General features: G+C 41.9%; 1 long non-coding RNA gene across 1 annotated transcript in view; it reads left to right on the top strand.

Annotated features, from left to right (window-relative positions):
- The window catches only part of LOC105466933 (uncharacterized), a 66,537-nt gene extending 54,128 nt beyond the window's left edge, over nt 1-12,409 (top strand). The window contains exon 3 of the long non-coding RNA XR_978523.3: nt 12,346-12,409. This is a non-coding gene — a long non-coding RNA (uncharacterized lncRNA). The remainder of the gene's footprint in view (nt 1-12,345) is intronic.
- Nucleotides 12,410-18,851: the final 6,442 nt, after the last annotated feature.

Below are 18,851 nucleotides of genomic sequence, written 5' to 3'. Positions count from 1 at the left end.
AGGAAGTCTTCCTGGATGAAATTACCGCTCTTTCATTCATTCAGCAAATAACTACAGTACCCCTGTTATGTGCCAGACACTGCTCTGGGTGCTGGAGTTACAGCAATGAGCAACAAAACCCCTGCCCTCGTGGAGCTGACATCCCAGAGGCAGCGGAAAGACCACGCACAGATATATAATAAGCAAGTAAATAGTGTAAACAGTTTGATAGATGGTGATAAGTGTTTTGAAGAACACAAAACAATGCAAAGGAGAGTGACAGGCAGAGCAGGAGAGCTACTGTGGAGTGGGTGGGCAGTGGAGATGCCATAGAAGAGCTCTAAATAGCAAGATGAGGCCGATGAAGAGGAGGCCTGTGGAAAGGCCTAAGGTGGCACCAGTCTGGCCTTGTCAACTGTAGGAAGGCCAGTGTGACCTGAGTAAAGTGACCAGTCACTCACCAAGGGCAGCTTGGGCAAGTATAGATGAACTCAGAGACAGAAGCAGGGCCAGTATATGGGGGCCTGGTACAGGTTTTGGATTTAATCCACAGTGCAATGGAAATCCATTGAAAGGTTTTAAGGAGGATATGGAAACGCTCTGATTTACATTTTTCAACAGTAACCCTGGTCAAATGAATTATTGAATGCATAGATTGTTAGCATCTGTCCTTTTTTAACAAAATTTTGTTTCAGAGTAATTTTAGATTTACAGAAAAGTGACAAAAGTAATACAGTAGAGACTTCCCATGCCCTTCACCTGATTTCTGCCATTGTTAACATCTACGTGGTACATTCATCATAACTGCAACTTTAACATGGGTAGATTACCACTAACAAAAAGACAAACTGTGGACTTCACCTGTTTTTCTACTAATGTCCTTTTTTTGTTCCAGGATCCAACTCAGGATAGCACTTTGCATTTAGACCCATGGTCTTCCAAATAGTTTTTCTATATTTGAGGAAAGGCCTGCATCATCTAGGATCCACTTCTGTTTCTTGTAACTCAAAGTCCTGATAGATAAGGGGGAAACAGTGGGCTCAGGAAGGATATTGCCAGAGTCAGCTAGGCAAGAGATGAAAAGGCCCACTCAATAAAAACGGGGTGGGGAGTCAATTTAGTTTATACAGTCACATCAATTACTATAAAATAAAGGTACTTTTAATACCCCAAATTAGAAAGAACAGCCTCAAAATAGAAGTCTTTTAGGCTGGATAAATTTAGCTTTATGAAAAACTTAACACATTACCCGAAATTTTCTCATTTGTCTGTCCAGCCCACAGAAGCTTTTCTGGGGACAATGATCTTTTTATTTAATTTTTAAAAATTTTTTAAATAAATAGAGATACAGTTTCGTTATGTTGCCCGGCTGGTTTGGAACTCCTGGGCTCAAGTAATCCGCCTGCCTCAGCCTCCCAAAGTGTTGGGATTATAGGCAGGCATGAGACCACACCCAGCTGGGGACAATAATCCTAAAAAAAAAAAAAAAAAAAAAAGTGGATTCACAGAATTACAATGGCTTAATCAACAAATATTGACTGAGCACTTTCTATGTGTCAGGCACTATGAAACACACTCAGGATTTTTGATTTTAGAATCATGCTACAGACCAAGGAAAATCAAATATTGAATTGCAGAGGAGATTTGCTACAAAGCTCGTGGAGCTGGTGAGTAAAGGCAAGTCAACATTTCTGCATTGTCTGTAAGACGAGCGCGGCAACTGAGGCGTGCTGCACAGGAGATCATGCCTGGGATGGGATGGCTGGCTGCTCCTCTTCTTATGGAAAAAAATCCTCCTGTCAAAGTTGGGGCTTCCACTGTAATTTAGTCAGAGGAAACCAAGTTTCAGGGCAACCTCAGTTGTGTCTACACCTCAACAAGCAGCTGTCTTTACGGTACTATCTCTTCCCTGCTTCTTCCCGATCATTTCACTTGGTCTAAGTTGGGATCCTTTGGTAGGAACTCTTAGGGCAAATGACAAAAATCTTGATCCTCATCAAGAAGATTAAAAAATAATCAATCTGGCCAGGCATGGTGGCTCACGCCTGTAATGACAGCAGTTTGGGAGGCCAAGGCAGGTGGACCACCTGAGATCAGAAGTTTGAGACCAGCCTGACCAACATGGTGAAACCCTGGCTCTACTAAAAATACAAAAATTAGCCAGGTGTGGTGGTGTGCGCCTATAATCTCAGCTACTCAGGAGGCAGAGACAGGAGAATCACCTGAACCCTGGAGGTGGAAGTTGCAGTGAGCCGAGATCGCGCCATCGCATTTCAGCCTAGGTGACAGAACAAGACTCCATCTCAAATAAATAAATAATAAAAATTTAAAAAAATCTGATTGAGTTTCTGCAATAAGCACACCAGATAAAGACGGGCAGTACCTCCACTGCCTTCTCACCAGCAGCAGAGTGGTCAAAAGAAAAAGGCCATTGCAATTGAGTGATGCTGGGGTTGCGGGATTATGTCCTTGGGCATCTGTGAGAGACTGCCAGAGGCAAAGTCAGGCCACCAGACAATGGAGCTTTTTACTTCCTTTTCCTAACGCTATAGTCTTAGGAGCAGAGGTTACTTTTAAAGAGTGGCATGGGGACTTGCATTAGGATCATCAGAGGTTCTTGGTAAGAATGAGAAATCCTGGATCTCTTTTCCAGGCATCCTGAATTAGAATTTCCAGCATCTGTGTTTTAAATAAGCCCCTTAAGTGATCTTAACCTACCTGAAATCTTGAGAGTTGCTATCCCACAGGCTCCCCACCCATCTATGGATGGCTGTGGTGAGAGTGAAGGGTGGGGAATATGCAAATGATCTGGGAGAAGGTTCTATAGAGGGTGAAGGATGGAGCAGGTGCATGGGGCCATGCCCTATTAGGCCATTCCTGTGCACTCATTACAGGTAGAGAATGGTTATTTTTGGGTAGTGTTAGTCTGTGGATGTTTTGCAAACCCGTCTAGATATTGTTCCTGCTTGGCCTGACCTTTCCTGAGGCTATTGTCCACTTTGATTCTGTAGGGCCCTTTGGGCTGAGAACTTCAAAAGCCAGAGACTGCTCTCCACATTCTCCAACTTTCATGTGGTAGATTCCAGAACAACCTCAATCCAGTGAATCCTGCTGGTTACAAAGGTAGAACTCGGGCCGGGCGCAGTGGCTCATGCCTGTAATTCTAACACTTTGGGAGGCCAAGGTGGGTGGATCACTTGAGGTCAGAAGTTCAAGACCAGCCTGGCCAATATGGTGAAACCCTGACTCTACTAAAAATACAAAAATTACATGGAAATCACTTGAACCCAGGGGGCAGAGGTTGCAGTGAGCCTAGATCATGCCACTGCACTCCAGCTTGGGTGACTCCGTCTAAAAAAAAAAAAAAATGGTAGGCTCTAGTATCTAGACACTAGAAGGCTGTGTGTCTTTGGACATTTCCTTGTGCCTCAGTTTTTCTCATCTGCACAGTGGGTTCACCTCTAAGACTCACCTCATGGGTAGCAAATGAGATAACCTATTCAGAGCTTTCAGCACAGGCCTGGAACAGAATTAATGCATGGTAAATATTAGCTCGAATGCACAACTGGTCAACAATGCAGGGTACCCATGCATACCCAACTGACACAGAGTCACCATGCAGGGAGGGAAGAAGAGAAAGACAAGCTTATTCATGGTGAAGCAGATGATGCTCTGCAGAGAATTCTAGGAGCTGTGCATGGCTGTGTGGGAGGCGAGGAGGTGGAGGAAGGGGGGGCACTGCTCAGAGCCCCTGCTTCTGCTGGGGCGGGAATCATGTGTGACGAGAAAGAAAAAGAAAAGAAGGGAAGTGACAAACTGACTGTGCGTGTGTCTGTCATCGTGGATGAGCAATAGAGATGATAAGAATCCTCAAGACAAGGCTGCATCATTAGATGAGGAATAAAAAAGCTGATTATTAAGGGAAATTGATGCTCTGTGGAACCAGAGTTTTTAGAACAAAGAGCATCAAACTGACATTTTTCCAGGCTGGGGAAGTATTGTTTCATTCATGATCAGTTGCAGGCATTAGGGTCTGTTGCTTTCTTTTGTTTTATTGTTCTGTTGCCCCATTTTCTCCACCAGGCCCCAGGCTGAACCCTGAGGGGAGTCTATGAAAAAGCTCTTGAAGGAAGGCATTGGGAAGGGGTAGGACTCCTTGTCACAGAGGGCAATTTGTATTTTGAAGAGCTTCATTTGAACTGCCTAGAAAATACTTCAGAGACAGATCTATATAATCTCATCATAAATTCAACCTTATACTTTTCAAAGGAGGCAATTTAGAGCATGGAGAAGGGTATAGACATAGCTATCAGGCCTGGATTCAAACAAAGTTCAAATTAAGGTGACTTCCTATATTACCTTGAGGAAATCACTGAACCCTCAAAACCTTAGTCTCCCAATCTGTAAAATAAAATTGGAATTATGACCAACCTTAGAGGGTCATTGTGAGATAGGGAACAAGCATGAATGGTGGTCAAGAGCAAGCCCTCGGTGACTGTCATCACCTTTTTTGTCATTGTCATTGTTGTCACACAGCTAAGAGATTACAGGAGCAAGCATGGACACCAACTTAAAATCAAGAAGTTCCCTGACTTAAAATCATATGAAACATCCAGAAAACATACAAATCATGCATTTCAACCCTAATAACAATGGGAGCCATTGCCAGATTTATTTCCTAAGTATCGTTTTTTTTCTGAAAAGCAGTTATTTCCAGGGTGGGAAACCTCCAGAATCCACATCTCCTTTTAAGATACAAAACAGTATTATGTCAAGATGGACACGTTCTCCACAGTATTTGCCTGTTACTCCCACTCACCCCTCAAGATTAATTCGCAAGTCTTCTTTCTTCCCCAAAGTGGATTCCCAAGGCACACATGGCTCAGAAAGGAAAGCAATTCTTGCTCTTCTTTCTCAGGCTTTCCTGTGTTTTAGACCCAAATATTTGAACTTTCATGTTCTGGTCTCCCCAGAGTTGGGGATCAGTGTAAGGACATTTCAGAAATAGAAGAAGTGTGAGAATGAGAGTAAGTGCGCAGAATATAGACAAGGACCATGATCCAAAAAAAGAAAACGCACCCTCCCACTCACTGAATCATTCTGTAAACAGCATCAGAATGTCTGCTGAGTGCCAGGTTCTGTGCTCAGTGCTGGACAACAAGGAGAAGAGAATGCAGACCTTCATCTAGAAGTTCACAGCCTGGAAGACAGTGAGGAATGACCCTAGGGGTGTGGAGCAAGGAGCGGCACCTGTCGCATCCTCAAGATTGTCCCAATGACAGCTTCTGATGAGATTATTAGGTTAATGTCCCATGGACCAGCCTCAAGAGTAGGTGGTGAACATCCAGGAATAACCCAAATACCTCCCCACCCCCCACCGGTGTCCATGGCTGAACTCTTTCTTTTTTTTTTTTTTTTGAGACGGAGTCTCAATTTGTCATCAGGCTGGAGGGCAGTAGTGCAATCTTGGCTCACTGCAACCTCTGCCTCCCGGGTTCAAGCGATTCTCCTGCCTCAGCCTCCCAAGCAGCTGGGACTATAGGTGCCCACCACCACACACAGCTAATTTTTGTATTTCTAGTAGAGACGGGTCTTCACTATGTTGGCCAGGATGGTCTCGATTTCCTGATCTGCCCGCCTCGTCCTCCCAAAGTGGTGAGATTACAGGCGTGAGCCACTGTGCCCAGCCGGCTGAACTCTTATTAGTCCTCATTATTTCAGAAGAAGGGAATGCCAGTTCCTGTGATTGCCACTTTTCGGTTGAATGCTGGTATCCCTAGGAGACCTCGTTATCAGCCACGACAAACTCCCTTAACAGAACTTTACAACTTACAAAACATTTTCATATTTATGATCTGGTAGTAGAGCAGGCAATTTTGTTCCCACTTTACAGATGAGGAAATAATCAGCCTGTAGCCTCACAGCTCAAAGGTGAAATAGCTGGGAGGTGAACAGGGTCTTTTGACTCCAAGTCTACAGCTCAACAAAGCCAGCCAAAGATCATTGCTATCCCCTAGTAACTTAGACGTAAGTTACTCTTTCCTCTCAAAAGTAAATATTTTGTAGTTCCATGGAAGGAAGGACTGAGAGTTCTCACATCCTTCGATACTCACAGCAGAGACTGCCCAGTCCTGTGGGCGTGGGGAAAGGTCAAACTGTCCAGGAAAAGCTGGTAATTATGACCAGTTCCTGAGTGCTTCCCATATGCCCAGCACTGCGCTGCAAGCAGGCTTCAGCTGTGTCACCTGAATGTCCCTAACTGTACCTGCTCCCACCTGTGTAACTGTAGTCCCTCCCACCCCATTACTTAGGGATTTCCCCTCATCTAGAGGAAGAAGCTCAGGAACAAGCCCTCTCATGCTGTCTATTAATATTTACTGCCCATTTACAAGTCCCTATGGGAATTACCTTGGCATCCCTGTGATACTATGGCCTCCATTAAAACACTACCTTCCTGCCTGGGACCTCACATGCTGGAAAAGCCAAACGGACTCGGTTCCCTTCTGTGCTCAGTGCACACCTAGTGCTGTATGTGAGCCCCTCCCCCACACTGCATTGCATTTTTGTCCAATTGGCCTCTGAGCTACTAAGTTTCCCACATTGCCTAGGGAGAACAGATCCTCCAGTTTACGGCTCCTGCTTCACAGGGACTGAGCATCCGCTCTTGGGGTCAGGTGGGGGGCAGACTCCTCATTAGAGCTTACACTGTCCCTGTCTCCTCACTTCTTTCCCCAGGTCCCACACCAAAGGCTCCTCCCTTCTCCTTCAGTCCAAAGCCACATAAACAAATCAGTGAAAGTGGAGAATCTGGACCCCCAAAACCAACTGAACATTGCTGGATAATTCTGGAAAAGTGACAGCCCTGGGAGGGTATGCAGAAGAGGATCCCAATGAAGAACTCTTAAAAATCCTCCATAGCAACCACAATTGTTATTTATTGAGATCTTGCACGCATATCTAATTAACCCTCACAAGAACACTTTGATACAAGTACCCTTACTTCCCTCAATTTACATAAGAAAATGGTAACTTCATTCTCCAAGCTAACAAGTGAGGAGATGACCCCAGCCCCTCGACTTTTAACCCCAGTGCAATGCTGAATCCCACTCACTGAGTTTCAAGGGTTTGCCAATCCAGGTAGTATTTCTGACGAATCAATTGCTTCAAGAAACAATGACAAAGGAGGGTTTAAGTACTGGGTAGGCGGGTGGGTGGGAGGGAGGAGGAGAAGCTGTTAATTTTAGATGTGTAATTCAGACTGATCATTAGGTGACAGAGGTGTCACTGTACCCCTTATCTTTGCCATCCGCCTAATAAAATAAGAGTCAGGGCCTGTGATTTCCTCAGGGGGAAGATCCATCCTTCACACGCTTAAAACCCCTGGGGAGGGCAGGACCAAAGAAGACAACAGAAGAGAAGACTCTGGGCTGTGGAAGTCTCCTGTTTTCTGCCCAAATCTCCCCAAAACATGTCCTCAACACATAGTAGAGGGTCTTGTGAGGTAGCAGAATGTTCCAGAAATTTGTTTTTTAGTTTGTCCCAGGCCAACTTAACTACATTGAAACCTAGGCACCCAGGGCCTTGATTCTTGTACTTGGGTCACTTGGATGTGCAGCAGCAATGACTTGTGGATCCTAACCCCCTAGAACACTGAGTCTCTCCTCCTCACTGTTTAGAGTAGTGCTAAAAAAAATTGAAAATCAAGCAATTATTGATGTAACTAAAATAAGCACCCTAAGATTCGAATTGCTGCCAGGTGGGGGTGTCTACACGATTACTCCTGCTTCAAAATATAAAAGTGATAGTAACTCAGATCGGCCTGGTGTTTACTGTTGCCAGGCACTGTCCTCAACGTCTGGTCCTGGATCCACATCAGCGTCGCCTGAAAACTAGTTAGAGATGCATAGGCCTTGCCCAGACTTATTAAACTAGAAACCGTGGGATGGGCCCAGCAATCTGTGTCTTAACCAGCTCTTCAGGTGATTCTGATGCTCTCTAAAGTTTGAGCACCTTTGCCTTACTTCACTGTACCCTCCCAATGACTGTGGAAGGTATGGAAATTATTGATATTATCTCATTTTCATTTTATAGAGAAGGAACCTGAGTCTCAAAAATATTGAGTAACTTGTCTGAAATGAGTAGTTATACCAGGATTGGAATGCAGGTATTCTGGCACTCAAGTTCCCTCTTCCCCAAACATGTTTCCTTACTGGTGAAAACCAAGCATGACAGAGAGTGGGGGTGACAAACAATTGTTCCTATGGAAACCAGAAAAGGTAGCTTCAGTTCCAGGTCAGGAAAGAAATACTGAACATCAGCACGTGTCAGTCACCATGTGCTATGGTCTGAATGTTTCTGGCTCCTTAAAAATGATATGTAGCAATCCTAACCCCCAAGGTGATGTTATTAGAAGGCAGGGCCTTTGGGAAGCTACTAGGCCATGAGGGCAGAGACCTTATAAAAAAAAGGCCCAAGAGAAACCCCTCACCCCTCTCGTCATGGGAGGACACAAGGTAAAGATGCCGTCTATGAACCAGAGAGCAGGCCCTCCCCAGACACCAAATCTGTCAGCCTACTGATCTTGGACTTCCCAGCCTCCAGAACTATGAGCAATACATTTCTGTTGTTTATAAGCCACCCAGTGTTGGGGATTTGTTATAGCATCCCAAACAGACTAAGACACTAAACATAAATATCTTATCTCATTTAATTCTCACCAAAAAGCCCATGTCAGGTAGGCATTCTGAAATCACATATCAGGTAGGTGAGCAATTTTTCCAAGCTCTCAACACTCAGTAAGTTGCAGAGTAGTGTTTCAATCCCATTTAGTCTGTCTCAAAAGTCCTCACAGCCTCTCTGGGGCACATTTACACATTCAGTAGATATACATGTGCTCGTGGCAAAAAGGCCAGGAAACCAAGGGTGAATGCATATGTAGCAGCAAATGAGGTCACCCTGCTCCAGGGCTGAAAATCCACCTCTACAGCAATTGTGGGACTTTGACAGCACCACCAGTCACCCCAGTCTGCTCCTCCCTCCCCTCCTTCCTTCCGTCTTGAAAAACCACTGACTTTTCCCTTTCTCCCTGTGAGATGAAGGAAGACAAGTTCTTACCAAACTGAACATGTTGATTCAATTCCTATTAACTGAGTATTCACCCAACTTTCCAGAGAAGCAAAGCCCTTCGTGGGTAATGATGCCAGGAATGGGATGCATTGCCAGTTGGAGCCCTAGCAACATTCAGTGAGGATTATAATAATGTTATGAATGCCTTAACCAGCTCCTCACCCAAAATACATACACACCCTTGAAACCAGCATGGGATTTACCAGCAACCTTCCAAATCAATAACTTAATTAACTCACAGGCTGTGTATGACATGTCATGAAACATCTCTAAAACCAAGTAGCAAGGGAAAGTACAAAACTTAAATCCACGTTTTATTAAGTTTCCCAGCCATCATTTTGTAGATTTTATTTTTTTTAAATAAGTTGCTATTTATTTTCACTTAAAGGCGTGGTATTTTTAAACCTTAATTTATAGATTCAAGGAGACATAAAATGAAAAATGAAAAACTCTGGGTGAAAACATTTGTTGTCATAAATATATAAACAGCCCCCAAATCTAAAGGGAATCTCTGTCACTGGGTAAGTTACAACTTGTCATTGGCTCTCTCAGTTGCTTTCTGGATGGAGTCCAGGTGTCCTAGACTGCTTTGCCAAGCATTTTGTGATCAGGTAGCTGCCCACACTCCAGTCCCAGAGCCTGACACTCCTGCCACACACCCTCCGCCCAGGTTAGGCAGAGTACAGGCATTTCCCAGAAAGTCCTGGGTCCTCCCACCCTTCATGTCTCTGCATCTGTTTGGCTCTCAGCCTGGACTATCCCCTCCCTTTCTTTATCAAGCTGACTCCTCCTCATCTCTTCTGCTCCTGCTCATCTCTCAAAATGCAGCCAGGTGCCACCTCTTCAGGAAAGTCTTCCCTCGTCTCCAGTGGGGATTTCCAAGGCACCATGTGCTGACCCTCATCACACTATTTTTAACACTGGTTCATGATGGTTATTTACTTCTGTGTCACCTCCTAAGCTGGGAGCTCCATGAAGGTATCTCAGTGTCATCAGGCTCAACACAATGCCAGGCACATAGTAAGCACTCACAGCATTGTTGTTGAATGAATGAGTGAATGAATCAAAGAATGAATGGTTATCATCTAGGTATTTATTTTTCCCACAGGCTCCAGGTATACCATGGAAATGAGAGATGTAATTTTTCTCTTTCAACACCTTTAAAAAGCTGTTTCTACCCCCAGGGACTCATATGGTCCAGTATAGCCAGAAGCATTTCAAGGCTACAGAAACCTTAGTCTAAAACGTAGCCTAGCTGAGTCCAGAAGACTGGTAACAAAACCAAAGCTAGTCCAAACTCCCAGAACTACCCCTAGTCTGTAATGGTCTGGAAACTCACTTTAGTTCAGACCTTCCTAATGTAAGGCCAGTGTAAGTATGTCCTGTGTACTTGTGGGGTTTGCAAGTGGTGCAAGCATTGCAGGAACTTCAAACATAAAGCAATGTATAAAATAGACAGTTCTCAAAAGGTGGCCCTGGATCACCACATCAGTGTCACCTGGAAACTAGTTAGAAATGCATAAGCCCCAGGGCCGGGCGCGGTGGCTCACGCCTGTAATCCCAGCACTTTGGGAGGCCGAGGCGGGCGGATCACAAGGTCAGGAGATCGAGACCACGGTGAAACCCCGTCTCTACTAAAAATACAAAAAATTAGCCGGGCGCGGTTGTGGGCGCCTGTAGTCCCAGCTACTCGGGAGGCTGAGGCAGGAGAATGGCGTGAACCCGGGAGGCGGAGCTTGCAGTGAGCCGAGATCGCGCCACTGCACTCCAGCCTGGGCGACAGAGCGAGACTCCGTCTCAAAAAAAAAAAAAAAAAAAAAAAAAGAAATGCATAAGCCCCACTCAATCTCAAACTTTAGAATGCATCAGAATCACCTGAAGCACTTGGGGAACCACAGATTGCTGGTGCCATCTCCAGGGTTTCTGATTCAATAAGTCTGGGTGGGGCCTATGCACTTCTAACTGGTTTCCAGGTACACTGATGTGGTGGTCCGGGACTACACTTGAGAACTGTCTACTTTACATATAGTAAGTGCCATAACCTGATATCGGCCTATAATATGATTCTCCAGAGATAGCCCTTGCTAAGAGTATTTTAGAGGGTGATAAGCAATGAGCCTGCAAGAAAAAATGCAGCTAACAGATGACCATACGCAATATATTTCTAAAATAATTTTATGTGTTGTCTCAAAATGAAAATCAAGAGGTTTCACATGACTAAAATACTTTCATGGAGCTCACAGCTTTGGAAGTGACAGAGAAGTAAATAGATGCCACAGACCAACATAAAAAGTACTCTGACTCCCGGCTTTTCTTGGAAAATCCAAAGACCTGCCACCAGGTTAGCAACAATTTGCTGAAATTGAGTGGTGCTAGCTGCTTAACATGAGGCACGCTCTCAAGGTTGTCACAGTCCCTATTCGACCCATTCACAAAGCCAAAATCTGATCCCCTGCATGCATTTAAGTTTGTGTATCACTGGTATTTATCCTTACAAAATCCTTCTATAATGTTATAAGTATTATGAGCACTGCCAACAATCTTCTTTTTTCCATTATATCCGTATCAATATACACTAATTTACCTAGGTATTCTTCTGTATGATTACATTATGGTATACATAACCAATCCCTTCCTGATGGATGTTTAAGTTAGTGCCATTTATTTTCCATTACAAACAACGAAACAGTGAATGTCCTTGTATATATCTCTTTGCATACTTTGTGAGCATTTCTCTTGAATGAACTTCTAGATGTAGAATTACTCAGGGAAATGGAATGCATACTTACAATTTTGATAGATAATGCCAGAATGCTGATGTTAGTTTAGAATACAAGCCATGTTTAGTACCAAGCAGGGGGCAAGGAGCGGCTGAGTTTGGAGAGTGGCATGGAGAGATGAACTGCCCATCATCTGAGCCCTCTTCTTCAGCAACCATATTCCTACACCCTAGTATACCTACAGCTGATGACCACAAAGGTAATATCTCAAATGGCAGAGCTAGATCTAGCATGGCAATCTATTTTATAATTCTAGTTGAACAGTTAATTCATCATCATAAATTGAGCATAAAAACAAAAATGAAATAATTCTGGTTATATTACAGAAGTCTCCATTTGTTACTGAAAACCAAAGGGATTTTTATCCAAATGCTTTTGTCTGGTTTGTTGACATTTCTCTCACTCTTTTATCTCAAAAATAATAATAATTCCCCGTATGCTCTCTCTCTTTCTGTTTCAGGCTTATTTCCCTTTGTGTTTCTTGGAGATTAACCTGATGTTACTGTGAGACGACTTTGTATGTTGCCAAGGTTTGAACCCTACTGAATGGAACCAAAAATAAAAGTCTAAGATCAAAGTTGCAATAAAGTATTGACTAAAATAGCTTCTTTTTTATTTAATAAATGTGGCAAATGGGATGACATGAAGGTTAAGAGCATAGACTCCCTGGGTGTAAGTTCTGAGTTCCTCATGCACTGGCTGGGATAATACATAACCTCTCTCAGCCTCTGTTTCCTCATCTGTAAGATGAGGGTAATTACAGGGCTATGGTTCTTTGCACAGAATCTTGCACAAAACAATGTTAATTGTTATTATTTATTCTAGCACAACAACCAATCCCGCTCCCTCTTAAAAGTTTTACAGGGTGTGGCAATGCCCAGACCACATAAACCTCTGGGCAGCCATTCTGTGAGTTGACAGTCATGAAATGGGTAAATCAGAATAAATAACTGCTTCAGGAAGAGAAGTCAGCAGTTGGGCTCAATTTTCAACTGTGCTTTAGATGCAGCACAATAGATAAGAGGCCTGATAAGGAGATAATGGCTAACCTTTACTGAGCACTTACTCCTGTCACACTCTTTGAAGCATTTACAAGCATCTTCTCAGTGTGTGCTCACAATAATCCTAAGGAGCAAGTGCTATTATTACCATTCCTGTCTCACAGATGAGAAAACCAAATACAGCATGCTTAAGTAACTTGCTCTAGGTCATACTCTTATTTAATAAGATGGCACAGGCCATCTGACTCCAGAGTGCATGTTCATAACTACCATAAGTTAGAAATGATGCCAGAAAGAGATAAACTATAGCCTAAACAGAAAAAATTCAGATATTGTCCATTAATATCTATATCTTTTGAGCACTTTCTATGTACCAGACATTGTTTTACCAACATGTATTAGGAAATGTATTCCTTATGACAAACCTGGGAAGTACTTGTTACTGATTGCATTTTTATGGATGGGGCCTAGAGCTTTTGAACACAAAGGGTCACAGAGCTGTTACTGGTGAAGCTAAGTTTCTAAAGCATGTCTCCAGATTCCAAGTCACCAGCTTTCTCCCTAGGAATGCAATAAGAATTCCAAACACAAATGAGTCATCCTCATCACTCAGCAAATAGTTTTTAAGTACCTACTTGTGTCAGAGACAAATTAACAACACAGACATGGTTCCTGCACCATGGGATGTAGATTGTGTGGAAGAGAGAGACAATTTATAAGGACAAGTGAGGAAATAACATATATCATATAACTAACACATAATTAGCACCATCACAAGGCACCCTAAAAAATGTCTAATTGCTTTGACAGATGTTATTTACAGTCAGTTGTAGAAAATCATTCTAATTCTTTTTTAATAAGAGAAAAAAAAATTGTTTCTCTTGTATTTCTCATTATCCTGGAAGGCCTACCCATAAAGAGAGACATCTAGCACTAATCAGAGCACCTGGGGAATTACTGAGTTTTGCAACTTTCTCACTTGTGTGACAAAAAAAACAAGATTGTGGTTACTCAATCACCTAGGCAAACTGTCAGCTTTTGCACAGACTTGCCCTGTGTTTAATAAGAATTAAGGTTGCATCCTGCTCCTGGTTTTGAATCAACACATTTACTGATTTCATCAGAAAGGAAACAGTAAAAGAAAGGGAGAAAGACAGATGAGGAGTGAAATGATTTATCACTTACTTTTCTTTAGTAAGGTACAGTCTCTGCTACGGATTAACATCTACTTACAGCAGTTTCAGAGCTGTGAAGTTTATTTTTTTTTTAATGACTATCCTATCAACTATAATGCATAAGCTATTAGGGTTATAGGATTTAACTCCCCCTGTTGCAGATGTTTTAGTAAATCTATAATGTCTTAAGCATTTTTAATACCTTTAAAAAATGTATTACACTAGAATATACATTCATTATAGAAAAATTACAAATATACATGAGCAAAATTTTTAAAAATAAAAATCAACTAATAAGCCCAGTGGCTAGAAATAGCCATTGCTAACATTTTGGCATACATTCTTCTTGTCTTGATATTATATATATATATATATATGTATGTGTGTGTATCATTTTTAAATAACCTGAACTAATATAACTTAAGTTTCAATATTCACTTACTTGTGAATGATCCTTCACGTCATTAAATATATGTCTCCTTATCATTTTTAATAGTTGCATAATATTTCCCCATGTATATAGATATACATATCTACATATATCACTACGCACTCCCCTACTGTTGGACATTAAGCTTTTTTTTAACTTTTCACTATTATAAGTAATGCTATGAGGAACACACTTGGATATATATCTGTTATGTTACTATAAATTTATAGAAGTGGTATTTTATGATCAAGAGGTGAGAAGTGAGACCATATTTTTAAGGCTTTAGTTATCTACTGCTTTTTAAACTTTTTTTTTAACTTTTCATTTTGAAATAATTATAGACTCATAAGACATTGCAAAAATGGTACAGAAAAGTCCCTTGTACCCTTCACACAGCTTCCCCCAAAGATAACTTTTCAAATAACCATAATAGATTATAAAAACTAGGAAACTGGCATTGGCACAATACAATTAACTAGACTCCAGTTACAGTTTTAAAGTTAAAATCCAATTGCTTGGATTGTACCAGCAGAATTATTTTCCAATAATAATAGAATGAAAAGATGCATTCTTACTTACTTTCCTACTTTCTCCTCTCACAAATCTGCCTTTAGAACTTCCTTCTAATCTGTAAAGAATACAAACACACCTAGTAGACTATTCTTTTTTATTGACAATCAAGAGGAAGAAGTGCACCTAAGAATCTCTCACCAGATGTAGAGTGGGTAAACCCCCATTTATGGCACAGAAATGGGGAGGTTCCTGTCTTTCTTTTGGTTCTTCATAATCAGTTTGTTTCTTTATGATACACTAGATCAGAGTCTCCTATAGCCTGGGGTACCCTAACCCAAAAGGAATAACGCTGAATCACACTAGAAGAAAGTTACTCACTTTTCATTTCTCCTTCAATTTTCTGATAACGCCAAGGAGAAAGCTTCAGTTTAGGGCTAGTCTTTATTTATTTATTTATTTATTTATTTATTTATTTATTTTTACTTAAAAACAATTGTTTTGAGACAGATTCTTGCATTGTCACCCAGACTGGAGTGCAGTGGTGTGATCTCGGCTCACTGCAGCCTCTGCCTCTCAGATTCAACTGATTCTCGTGTCTCAGCCTCCCAAGTAGCCTGGATTACAGGCATGTGCCACCACACCCTGCTAACCTTTGTATTTTTAGTAGAGATGGGGTTTTGCCACGTTGCCCAGGCTAGTCTTAAACTCCCAGCCTCAAGTGATTCGCCCACCTTGGCCTCCCGAAGTGCTGGAATTATAGGCATGAGCCACTACTCTCTTTTTAACACAAATTGCTCAGGTCTCAAGTTCAGATCTAGGCAGGTAATAGCATTTAACTGGGATTCAATGACATTTTATTGTTTTAATCAAATGTGCGTTTACCTTCACCTTCAAATTGCAGCATATGAAACTGGTTTCCCTTTTATAGTAGTATTTTTTAATTTCCCTTTAAAATAAATTATTTCAATTAAAAATGATTTGACATTTTTTAAAAGTACATGATTACGGCAAAAGGCATAAAGATAAAACGCAAATGACGGAGGTTAGGGATACATTGTGTAAGAGCATTTTGATCAATAAAGAACTGAGCAATCACATGGCCTACCATGTTTTTCTTTGAATTAGTTTGCCTTAGAATGAGAACCATCTGGCATCTGCTTCTTTTATGAGATCTGCTTACAGAAAAAGAAGAAGATAAGAAGCCTACATCTATTAAGCACTATTATATACATCATCTCAATTGACTCTTCAGAACATCTCAATGAAGTAAGTCCTACTAGTGTCCTCACTTTATCCATGAGGAATCCAAGGAACAGAGGAATAGAGTAATTTGCCTAAGTGATCTATCTATCTATCTATCAGCTGGCAGAGCTGGGATTCAAACCAGGTCTGTTAGACTCCAAAACCATGGGGCTTTTTGTCTGTTTGTTTTGTTTTGCTGTGTTATCTTTTGTTTTGGACAGGGTCTCACTTTGTCACCCAGGCTGGAGTGCAGTGGTGCGATCTCAGTTCACTGCAGCCTCAACCTCCTGGACTCAAGTGATCCTCCCACCTCAGCCTCCCTAGTAGCTGGGACTACAGACATATGCCACCACGCCCAGTTAATTTTTGTATTTTTTGTAGAGACAGGATTTTGCCATGTTGCCCAGGCTGGTCTTGAACTCCCGAACTCAAGCCATCTGCCCGCCTCAGCATCCAAAAGCACTGGAATTACAGGCATAAGCCACTGCACCTGGCCCAAAACCACGCTCTTGACTGCTGGTTCAAACTGTTTCCTGTTAAATTTAAGAATCATAAGTCATCTCCAGAAAATTTATAATGCCTCTTTGTCCTGGCCAGGAGTCTGGGTCACTTTACTGTGGGCCTGGTGATTGCATGGGAATATTTTAAAGTACACTCCTCACCTGCAAACATCCCCCCGATTGGAGAGGAAATCTCACATCTGACTTCATCCCGGGCCTGTATCCTTTAAAAGAAAGACAGAGTATTTAATAGCCACTCAACCCCTGTCAGTCTGATTTTCTTCACATTTCCACTGTTGTCCTCCAGTCATGCCTCCTCTTGAATTGTCCCGAAGGTTTCTCAGTATCACTAGAAAATCAAATCCTATGAGCAAGGTCAACATCACAGAAACAGATAACATAGGTCTATTTAAATATTTAAAAACATACCTAGATTTATACTAGGTTCTAAAGAAAGAGAGCAAAGATGTACAAAACATGACCTTCAGCAACGAAAGTCCAGTGATGATCAAGAGAGGTTTCACGACCTGCAGCTCTAAGACTTTAGATTTCCAAATACCTCAACTTCTTTGATGGATTTAAGGAGTGCTTTACAAATGAGTAACTTTATGGCAGAGCCTGAGACCACCAAGTGGCTAAGAGCCAGTCAAATGAAAATAGCATACCTCTAAAATCATAATTCCAATACGTAAGTAAATTTGATTGGCAAAACTTATCTGCACACTTGTTTGTGATTTAACTTTTAATTGGAAAGAAACTGTCTTAGCCTGAGACAAAGGTTTGCTTCCTTGAAAGTGATTTATTTGGGAGCAGGAGTTAGGGATGCGGGAGTGAAAGGGAATGAGAGAAAGCCAGCACAAAGATGCATTATTGTGTCAGCCCCCTGTGGATGAATCGTACTCATCTCATGAGACCTTCAGAAGAACTTTATGACATCTCAGGACCACCTGCCCAGGGGATAAAATCAGAAAATGTATCCACAGATTTTCCATTAGTCAAAGACGGTCCACACTTCTGGATCATGCACACGTGTGTGTGAAGCAAGTTCTCATGTGTGTCCCATGCTGCAACATCAGAGAAGCTCCAGGGCAGGAGGCAAGAAGTTCGTGACTGGATCTTGAGGATAGACACTGCCAGGTAGCATCTCTCTATGTGGCCTGAATCTGGGAAAACTTCTTAGCTTAAATAAGAGGTGTGGTTGAGAACATTGAAAGTGACACTCAAGAGGTGTCTAATATAAAACCATTACCAACCATTTGGTATACACCTGCCCAAACACAAATTTTTAAGAACATCACTCATTCATTTAGTTATCAATAAACCCATTCAACATTTAGTGAGTATCAACCACATGCCAGCCACTGTGTTAAATACAGGGGAACAGAAGAGCAACAAGGCACATAAGGTCCTTCCTCTCTTGGAGTTTACAGTCTGTTTGGGGGAGTTGGGCATTAAATAAATCATTATGAAATAATTACTGAGTTACAGTTGTGATAGCTGTTATAAAGGAGAAGTGTAGGATGACAAACTTTCTACTCATGAGAATCAAAGAAGGCTTCTTGGAGGAATTGACATTTTTTAAAGCTCAAATTTGCAGAGAATGGGATTAAAAAAGCAAAACAGGGAGGAAGAGAGTAGCTAGGAAGAGAGGAAGAGGAAGAGGGTGTGTTGAAGACAGAAAGAAGAGCATGAACAAATGCTTGATGACAAAAACACGATCCTAAGAGTGAAGAGAAACCCAGTGGATCAAGAGTATGCTGAGTGAGGGGGTGATGGGGATATAAGCTGAAGCAGGAGAGGTGGACATAAGCCAGATCACGCAGGGCCTGACAGGTCAGAAGAAGGATTTGATTTTATCCTAAGGTCGTAGAAACCTACTGAAGAGTTTTAACTAGGGAAACAATATGACCAGATTTGCTTGTTTGTGTGTTTTACATACATAAATCTAAATATACTCATAAATATGCACAACAGAAGATCAGACATATCATACAGATTTTTTAAAAGAATGCAGCCAATCATCACCCTATAACTACAGATAGAAACAGGAGTGTTGGTGGGGTGGGAACAGCGGGGGAAGGGAGGTGGCCTGGAGTCTGAAGAGG

Source organism: Macaca nemestrina, chromosome 6 (assembly GCF_043159975.1).
Source record: "Macaca nemestrina isolate mMacNem1 chromosome 6, mMacNem.hap1, whole genome shotgun sequence".
NCBI lineage: Eukaryota > Metazoa > Chordata > Mammalia > Primates > Cercopithecidae > Macaca > Macaca nemestrina.
Note: the sequence above shows the minus strand (reverse complement) of the source record. Positions and strands in the feature narration are given on the sequence as shown.